The following is a 10490-nucleotide window of genomic DNA, read 5'->3' as shown; positions in this document are numbered from 1 at the left end:
TCTCTTTCCCAAAGAATACGGTCTCAACATTACCTTTTCTTCCATGCCCTTTCAGTCAGGCGAATGACAGTTATAAAGGTTGAATAAAATGCAGGAATACTTAAACCACATCCTTCACAGTGAAACCGTTTCACTTCTTCCTTAGTTTCTTTTCTTTTTTTAAGCATCAGTCATCTCATGGTAAAGTACAAATGATACAATGAGAGTTAAGTGTCCAACTACCCCACGGCAGTCATTCATAAACGCAGCATCCCACCAGGCATTCAGGAGAGCCATGGGCACAAAGAACGTTATTCATACCCGGTATCTTGACCAGCTCTACTCATGCTAAAATGATGCTGCTTTTACAACATAAAAGCCTTATGCTTTTCATTTATTCTTAATTATAAACAGGTACTTTCCTATGTTTAAAGCAGGCATTGCATGCCATAATGGTTAATGGATGACTGGTCTCTGTTAATAAAAACTGCACAAGTGGGTTTATTATGGGCATTAGTTTGCAGAATAATACCTTCATAAAGAAACATTTCAGGGAAAGGCTTTGGGACTGTGGGCAGTATTGGGGAAATTGTTTGCTAACAGGCTGGAATCACCATCTTCTTCATGGATTGGGAACAAGGCCCAGCTTTGCCTTCTGGTCATGCAGCCCTATGCTTTGAGAGGTGGCTGTGGCAGCATGTGTCCCCTTGCCTTTTGCTTTGCCCTTGCAGCTTTTAGGATGTGACTACCCCCAGCGTGACCTAAATTCCTGTTTGTCTGGGGAAAATGGGTGCTGGGTCAAAAATACCCTTTGGCTGAAGCCTGGTTATGGCATCAGCTATGTGTTTATGCAACAGGAGGTGTAGCAATGACACCATCCCTGAGCCAACTGGGAAAATGGTGCCATGGACTGAACTTCTTGACTTCACCTGGTCCTCCCTGCACATCATTCCATCTCCCACTTAGTCATTACCCTCAGTGCCAAAGAAAAAACTCTCCCCATCCCAAGACATCCAGAAAAAGGTCATGCCCATGCTCAGCCAACATTAAACTCTAGTTTTGGCTTCTGCCTTGCATTCCCAGCCACCTCCATGCAGGATATGCCAGAGGAGAGCCCAGACACACTGTCTCCCAGCTGATTTTACTCATGGGTTATTTAAAGCAGACATTGATAGCTCTGAAGTCGAGGCAGCTGAGTGCAGCCACCAGTGGCTAATGAAGGTGAATGTCAGGAGTCATCATCGAAGTGATTAGTATAATTAAACCGAGCTGTGAAATACCAGTGCAAGCATTAGCAAAGTTGCTCTGATGGAAGGTTTGCTTCACTAGATTGAAAACTAGGTGCTTCCTTTGAATCTCCTGATGCACTACCTGTAGTTGTGCAGGTTTTCCTTTGCATCAGCCCTCTTGTCCTGACACAGTCACTGAGCACTGCCTACATCTTGGCAGCTTCTCTTGCTGTGACCATGGACCAGCTGCTCCACTGATTTTGGTCTTGCTTCCCCAAGCTGTAAAGCACAGATGAAAATATTTTGCTTCTTACCTGACAAGGCTGATGTGCAGATTAATTAATATTTCTCAAGTGCCTTGAAAATTGACAAGTATTATTGCTATATAACAACTGTTGCTATGTAGGGAAAATTCCTGCCACTGGATCCAGGTGCGGACACCGCACCTATGTTTCCTGGCCTCTCAGAGGTCAAATCCCAGTTTTGCTATGAGCATGCAGCCAGAAAAATCCTCCTTTTGGCCTCTCCAATACTTTGCTTCTGCAGCTTTTGTTATTCCCTTTGGTACATTGGGCGGTGCAAGGCAATACAATCAATAGCTGTGTGCCCCATCCCAAAGCAACGTAAGCGATGGTTTCTGGCAGCATCAAGGGCAGCAACTGTTCTTGGCATGGCCGGGCTGTGTCAGAGCATGGCTCGCTTCCGTCGGGATTTGCTGGGCTGTCGATGCTGGGAGGCCCCAGAGCAAGCCTGTCTTCCCAGGGTGATTTGCCATACCCAAAACCAGCACCAACATCCAGCCCTGAAAAACTGCTCAGCTCCTACCATGGCAGCAGTGAAGCAAGGGTGGACCTGCCAAGCAATGCAGGCTGCGATACCACACCTTAGTATCTGAGTGACTCATGGGGTGCTCCATGAGCGGATGGTTTCATTTCCCTTCCCCTTTTTGCACAATGGAGATATGTGTGTTTAAAAATTAGCATGTTTCTCCCTCCATTTCCTACTTTTCTTACTGGGAAAGCCTTGTTTCCCATGGCTGTGGTCCCTGGCTGCATGAACATCACACTGGTCATTCACACTGAGGACCACCAGTGTTGCCGCCATGGAGGAAGTAGCGTGAGCTTGGGTTATGCCAGTGGCTCTCAGACCATCGAGCCTCGAAGACAACAGATATATTAATAAATAAAGTATGTCCTCAACAGTTGCTAGTCCTGAGGGTAGCTAGCAATGTCCTACTGCTGTCAAAGTCTCCTGCAGCCCCAGACAAGGTGGTCCCATCAAAACTGCCTCCTCTGAGTGGTGTCCAGCTCATGCAATTCCTAACCACGCAGTGCTCTGGCTCATTGGCCTGGTCCAAAACAATGCTGAGGCTCTGGCATGGATTATTTTATTGTGGCAGACACAGCCAACTGATTCTGTGGGCCATTTATCACCAAACAGTTAGAGGCCATTCGGTGACGGCAGAGACCACCAGTGGTCAGTGGAGCAATGTCGCATCTTCCTCAGGATCAAACAGGATCCAATGGAGCCACCAGAGCCCAGACTGGTGGGCAGGGAAGGTGAGCATTTGCTAGGAAGGTGGGAAGCTGGCTCCTGATAGTGAGCCTATGCTTTCACAGCTCTGATTCATTCTGGGTTGCAGCAAGCTGCCATACTTGGAGTCTGCAGACACCAGCCCAGGACGTGGTGTTCTTTATTGTCTGGATAATATTCAAAGCGTTTTTCCTCACCAATATTGCCGGGATTTATTTCAGGATAGCCCTAGTAAAACTGAGGGGCTGGTATGCGGAAGGGGAGTTTTCCCATGGGAAAGGACAAGGTCGTGTCAAATGAAGTTCAGTGACAGTAAATGCAAACTAAAGTGCAATGGCAAGAAACATTTTGATCTTTTAGGTGAAAGAAAGGGGATTCGGTATTGGTTGTAACAGCTTGGGAATGAAACACAGCTTTGAATGGCAAAGTCTTGACTTCAAAATCCAGCAGTACCCCTAAAAGCAAAAAGAAATGCCAAACCAATGGTAGGATCCAGGTGCAAACCCCAAGGAAGGAACAAACTCAGTGGGTACTGGCTGGTCTAGAGCAGAAAGATCAAGAGCTGCTGCTAGCCCTATCCAACAGAGCCTTCAATTGAATTGAGAACATGAGAAATTTGAGACACTTGGCATACAACCCTGGAAGCTCATAGCATCTGCAGTCAGTAGGAGCCTTTCAGTTCCACCCCAAGAGACCTTACTCACATCACCAGGGGCATCTGAGACTCTGTTTGGGTAGTGCTGGACATAGCCAGAGGAGACCTGGTGGGTGCAGCCACAGACAGGCCACCCTGGGTCTTGCTGTGGGCATGTCATCCTCCTCAGCGTGAGTGGAAATGTTGAAGGTGGCTGTGCCAGCCTGGCCCTGCCAGGACTTTCAGTCAGGTCTTGACTGCAAATCCCCCTTGTGCAATGATTAAACAAACCCTGTTTTAACAGAGCCCAAGGTGGCCTCCTTCCCTTTAGCTTCTTCCTGGTCTGCCAGCCTTCAACCAGCCAGAAGACACCATGCCCATCATATTTTTTGAGTGGGAAAGCCAAGGAAAGGGTATTATTCTGTTACCATGCAGCCAGGTCATGCAGCTTAAATCATAGCTACAACAGGACTTCTGGCATATGAGTTGCCAGGCAGAAAGCATGGGATTTTTTTTTTTCATGACATGTGGAAAAAAGGGGAAAAAAAAAAGAAAAGAAAAAAGAAAAAGAGCTTTGCCTGCATATATTGAATGCAAACAAAAATATAGAGACATCTGTGGGTTTGTGTGTTTTCAAGGACTTACAAGTTGCTTTGTTTCTTCAGCTAACCCTTGGTTAAACAGCACGGACTTGGATGTGTTGTGGACTGAACTTTAAGTAGTAAATTGGGAAGGGGACAGTGGATGCTCCTCTCCAAGGAGGGTATGGGGGGGGGAGGCTGAAACATCTGGATAGAAAGTGGGTGCTATGGGTGTTCTCACTGCTTGCCAGTGCTTTTAAAATACAGTAAGGTACCATCTCAGCATGTCCATTGCTCATGCTCCCATACTGGCCCCAGTTCTGATGATGTTCTGGGCCAAGCCCCTTCATTTTTCTCTACATCAGTTTCCTCAAGTGTAAAAGGGGCTGTGGAGGTCACCTATGAAGTGAACCCATCCTTCGGGGACCAGGAGCACTCACAAGCTGATGTTTATGTACTGGTCTTCTTATTACTTCACCCTCTAGACTGATACACCAGCTCTAGTGAGCAACGCATGGTGTTTTCATTTCACCTAATCATGCATTTAAATATGCCTTGCTCAAGTAACACCTGCCTCCTCCGTTTAGCTGGTTGAGTCATGGGTTGTGTGAGGGGGAGGTGCTACCATGTCCTCCTCTCTGGGAAAATGCATGGGGCTGATGTCCTTCCAAGGACAGCTTCAGAGACTGTGCTTTAGAGAACAAAAGAAGGGAAAAAAAAGACTTTAATTTTGGGAGTGGGTGGCTGGGAAAGCTGAGATGTCTGTTTGCATGGTCCATGGGAGGACCACTGAGCAGCAGCTTAGTACCTTCCTCCATCTGAACCACCCATGAGATGCTTCTGGGGTGCTGCTGGTGGAGGGCTGACTGCACCTAGTGTGGTACAGCTGGTAAAGAAATCACTGCAGAGGCTGAACAATCTAGACCCATGTGCAAGGAAGAGCAATGAAATTCACACCAGAGCCTATGGGATGCAGTTCTGTCCTCGGTGGAGGGACAGTGGGAGTCTTTATGGGCTGCTAACCTCCTTTTTTACTGTTATCTTCAAAGGGAGGTCCTCTGGAAGCACTTCATTTTTGGTCTCTCATCATCAATTGATGTAGTTCAGTGGGGTTGATACATGGCCATCTGGGTGGCTGACTGCCAGCAGCATCCAAACACTGCGCTGGTGCAACAGTTCCATGCCTCCTTCTTCTCTGCCATTATGAAGTGCCCCTTGATTTTACATCTCTGCAAATACACTTTGAAAGGATAGATGTTTGCTTATTAACTTAAAGCAAATTACATTTCTAAGAACTGTTGGAAGAAAATAATTTAATTGGCACACACGATCAGTCTGATTGATTGTGAATAGTTACACAGCCACCCCTTTACTCTGCCTCAGCACAGAGCAACTGAGTACAAGCACACACCCACATCACTGGGCATGGAAAAGTATGAACAGGCTGCCAGGATGGTTCATTTTTAAACCATCATCTGATAGTAAGCCTTGATGGACCAAAGCCTGAGTTTGTAATGAGACAGAGGAATTAGCATGTTCCTTTTGAAGAACCCAAAAACCTGCTGATCAGGGTGATGTCTGCACCCTGGGTTACAGCATCATGTTATATGTTTGACAAACTCTGACCTCCTGTCAGCTGGAGCTAAATATTAATTTGCTTAACCCTTCCAAGAAGGAATTCAGCATTGACTTGTAATCTCAAATATCTTCACGTGACCAAAGTCTGACTAATGACTTAATCACAGCTCATGGCACCGAGCCATGGTCGTTACCCACACAGGCATGCACAGCAGCACGTTGTGGCACCAGCAGACACTCAGGGTCCTGTCATCATGCTTGGTTCCTTCTGTCCCTGGTGAGATTTGTTCAGGTGTAGGTTTGAAACCCTCCAAATCTCAGGGGCTGGATGAGAAAGGTGATGCTAACCTCTGTTTCACAGCTTGGGATGGCAGCTGGTTTAGAGAGGAGTGAGGTTTTGGGAAGGACTTGGTGAAGTATCCTAGCAGGCTGAACTTGGCATCCCAGGTCTAGAAGATGATCTGGGCATGGTCAGGAGATGCACCGGAGCCAGAAGGGGAATTTTGGGCCAGCCCTCTGCTTTCGGGGGTGCAGGGTGTTTAGCAGCATAGCCACAAGCCCAGCCAAGCCACTTTGGCTTGGGGTTGTTTTATTTAATAAGATAGACAGGAGCAGTGCAGTGTGAATGAGCTATTGCAGTTGGGGCCATATGCAGCTTAGAGCAGCACAGAAACCTGGCTAAGAGCCTTTACGATTTCTTCATCGCTGCAGTGAGATCACAGGACCATGCGTGCTCTGATGGGAACATTAGAGGGGACCATGTGTCAATTTATTTTATGTCTGGCTCAGAAAGCCTGTTCAGCACAAATACTGGAACAGTGGCTGTCAGAAAACAGAAGATAGTTGTTTAAATATCAAAGATGATTTCAGAGCTCCACTTTGTTGGGCAGCAGCTCCATGTTTCAGTTCTGGGAGGGGAAAAGAGGGGAAAAATGGTCTGAAATGAGATGGATCAGCAGAGACGATGCTCCACGTACCCACCCTTCCTTCTCCAATCAATTATCCATGGTGCTGGGTTACCTCAGGCCAGCTTGGCTCCCCCCATAAATGGGTCTTTAATGTTTCAGCTCCCTGCTGTCTCACCATGGAGTGGTACAAGCTTACGGGACAGGGGAATGTGTCAGGATCAGAGGGAAAACCAGCCCCCAGGCTTGCTGCTGGCAGCTAGCTGTGTTATGAAGTCCAGGTTTTAGTACTAGCTTCTCCAGGCCTCTGGGCATGTCACAGAAGACTGTCAGCCCCAAGTGGTGGTGGCTCTTTTTCCATAGCAAGAGGCATGTGTTAAATATAAGGAAATACCAAAAGAAGCCACTAAACTCAGCCGTTTCCTCTCTTGTGTTTTTTAAAGTGGGGAAAGAAAAGCTTTTTGAAAACTGTTCCTCCTACAAGAGGAATGCTTTGTAATGATGATTTGTCTCTCGAGCTTCCTCTGAACTGTATTTGAGAAAGAAATGAACCCTGAGGCAGGATGGAGATCAGAAAAGGAACTGCGAGCAGGGCTAAGCCAGGCGCTTGTGAGAAGGATAAATGCTTGCACAGACTTAAGAAGGGATTGGACCAATTCATGAAGCAGAAGTCCATTGTAGAATCATACAATCGAATAGAATGGAAAAGACCTTTAAGATCATCATGTCCAACCATCATTAACCCAGGAATGCCAAGACCACCACTAAACCATGTCACTGAGGGCCTCACCTACACGGTTTTTGAACACTTCCAGGGATGGCAATTTCATCACTTTCCTGGAAGCCAAAGGCTATTCAGAACAAAGGTGCTAATTCAGAGTTAAATAAAAGAGGGTCCGCAATGGGACACTGGCCCTGGCCCCGCTGTGGATGCTGTAGATATTATCATGGGTCAGGGCCAGGCTCAGCTGCAGCACCCCTGGAGCCAGTGGCTGGCAAGGCAGCAGGGATGCTGGGATAATGGAAACCCCTCATCTGTGCTTTGGCTTCTGAGGCTTCTCAGGGTGGCATGGCTGAGTAAAATAAAGAAAGAGCCTCCCAGGGGTCAAAGTGATAAGCCCATCAGCTACTACAGAAGAGTATAGCGGATGACAGCAGTCTGCAGTATCTTTTGGGAGCTGAATAGGACCCCATTCAACATGGCAAGAGGGACTGTTTGCTGTGTCAGGACATGAATGATAGAGGCAAAGCTCTGTACAGTGAATGCTGAGCTCATCCTCTGCCCCTGGGCTTTCTTCAGTATCCTCTTCTGGTGCTTCTGCTGGCTGCATCTAATTCCAATATGGCTTAGTAAAGTGAGCATGGGACAGCAGCGTGAGGTCTAGCAATCTAGCCCCGGTATGCCCCAGGCGTAATATTCACCTCTCCACACCTCAGTTTCCCTTAGTAAATTGGATAATAATGAGATCTATTAACACTGTCATGTTACATCACACGTGTGGCAAGTGATTCATTACATGCAAAGCTCCAAGCACGTACGGCAACACACAGGGGTCAGGCAGCACCAGGCTCATCCCAGCGTGATGCGTGTCCATGAATGAGGTGGCTTTCCACCTATCCCTCACCTTCTTCTCCATCCCATCTCCCCCAGCTTTTCGCCTCCCATCCTAGGGAAGGAAACAGCTGGACCCTGGGAGATGTGGCTTCTTTCCAGGTGGGACCCAGAGGGCTTTTGGTGCTGGGGATCATGCCAGGAGCTTCTCCACCACACTTTCTTGCTGCCACCACCTGCCACCCATCTCCCATGTGCCTGCATGCATGTTCCTTACACCCTCATGGCCAAATCCCATGGGAAGCAACACATCCAGCTATGGGGAGATGCGGGTTGTGTTCCTCCAGCTCAAGGATGAGGGTATGACTTGCCCTGTAGCAAAGGATTAGGGGATGCTGGTATTGGTAGCTCAGAAAAGAGGGGATTAAAGGATACCTCGATCAGAGGGCTATAAATACCTAGGTTGGAAATAAAGCAGAGATAATGGGCTGCCGAGTGCAAGAACAAAGCCACAGCAAATCCAACGGCAAATCAATAAACACTCCATGGAGAGCTCAGTTTTAACATGGGGCTTTGTTTGCAGCAGTCACCAAAAGAGGGGGTGGGTTTACCACCCGGGCTATTTAAATCTCAGGTGTCAATGCTTCTTTGAAAGAAAAACCGCCTTTGAGGCAAAAGCTATTTTTGGGATGCCCGGGTTGTGCACCAGAGGTCAGAAGGGATGATCACCCTGACCCTTTTGTTCTCGTAATCTGGGAGCTGCAAGTTATATCTCTTAATCTCTCTTTTAAAATCCCAGGCCAGTGAAACTCAGGTTAAGGATGAGTAGAGCTGTGCTTACACAGCTCGGCACCACTATCTCTAACCCTTACTAACTCCTCAGTAGCTCTCAGTGTGACAGCCACAGAAGCATGATCATTAACTTCCGTCCTTGCCCATGGCAGGGGGCTGGAACTGAATGATCTTTAAGGTCCTTTCCAACCCAAACCATTCTATGATTTGATGACTCTATGACTTTGTGTGTCATGCTAGGGCAGGACAATGTTGTTTTCTGAGAGATGCAGCAGCAAAAGGCCCTTTTCCCTGAAAAATCAATTTATTTGTTTGTCACTAAGTACAAGAAAACAAAAATAAATTTGAAGGTCACAGCCTGTGATTTCCATTGAGCTATGGAGAACAGAAAAAAGTCATATAGAATCATAGAACCATAGAACAGTTTGCGTTGGAAAGGACCTTAAAGATCATCCATCATCCTTAAAGATCATCACCTCACACTAAACCATATCATCCAAGGCTCTGTCCAACCTGGCCTTGAACACTGCCACGGATGGAGCATTCACAACTTCCCTGGGCAACCCATTCCAGTGCCTCACCACCCTCACAGTAAAGAGCTTCTTCCTTATATCCAATCCAAACTTCGCCTGTTTAAGTTAATTTACTCCTTCTTCCATTGCTAGAAGAGTCTTTCAGCTGAACTAGTATTTCAAGGTGTCTATTACAAGAAAATATTTTGTTCAAACAAATGCTCTTGAAGAACCACTACAACAGTCATCAGCAGCAGCACTGCCAGAGCAGCCTGTGAAATGGAGCAATCTCCCTGCCTTGCTCAGAATATGTTTTTTTATATTTATTTAAACACACACAGAGCAAGACTTATCTTGACAGGATCAGGGCAGCACACCACAGACTATAACGTCCAGGATTACTTATTTCACTCTGCCAAAGAAATGAGGCTAAAACTCCACAAAGCAGCACTGAGTGTGAGCCCGAGTGGTGTCAGGCTTGCACACCAGGCATCAGCAGCTCCATTCAGTTCATATTCAGTCCTGAGCCTGTGTAACAGCCTTTGAGCATCACCCCTGACTCCTAGCAAGTGTGTTTCTTTGTGTTATTAAAAAGTGGGAGGCTTTGGTTTGCGGAGATGGGGAGGTTTGCTCATGCAGAAACGTTTCTGTAACAAAGAATTTTGAGGGGTTTGTTGTATCTGTAAAGGATCCATCAGTCCCTCATTCAATTTTTCCAAACAATGTAAGGCTCCCAAGGTTAAACACGTGTGTAGCTGTGGCTGCTGCCCCTGGATCCCCACAGGTGGGGATTGCTGCCCCGCCATCTATCCTCAGTATATTGCCCCAGTGTTCCACCCTACCAGAAGGCCAGGACTGAGATCCACGGGTGTGCACAGATGTTTGGAAAGCCAACAGAGGAAGGGAGAATGCTCACTGCATGCCTGCCCCAGGGTGTGCTGCAGCCCTGCAGCCCCGCTGGTACCCAGCTCCCTGCATGGCCAAGCCACGTTCAGGGAACTGGGAGGCTGTGGTCTGGATTTTGGCTGCTGGGGCTGGGCTCACTGCTGGCAGGAATCCCTGCGAACCCACCACAGACATGATATGTGCATATATACATGCATGTATTATATAGAAACACATGCATATTTATGGATAAGTGTATGCATGTGCACACATATATATACGAATATATGCACATGCATATATACATACA

This window comes from Pezoporus wallicus, unplaced genomic scaffold, assembly GCF_028554395.1.
Source record: "Pezoporus wallicus isolate ANWC-B61680 ecotype Strahan unplaced genomic scaffold, APGP_CSIRO_Pwel_v1 contig_4191, whole genome shotgun sequence".
Taxonomy (NCBI): domain Eukaryota; kingdom Metazoa; phylum Chordata; class Aves; order Psittaciformes; family Psittacidae; genus Pezoporus; species Pezoporus wallicus.
Note: the sequence above shows the minus strand (reverse complement) of the source record.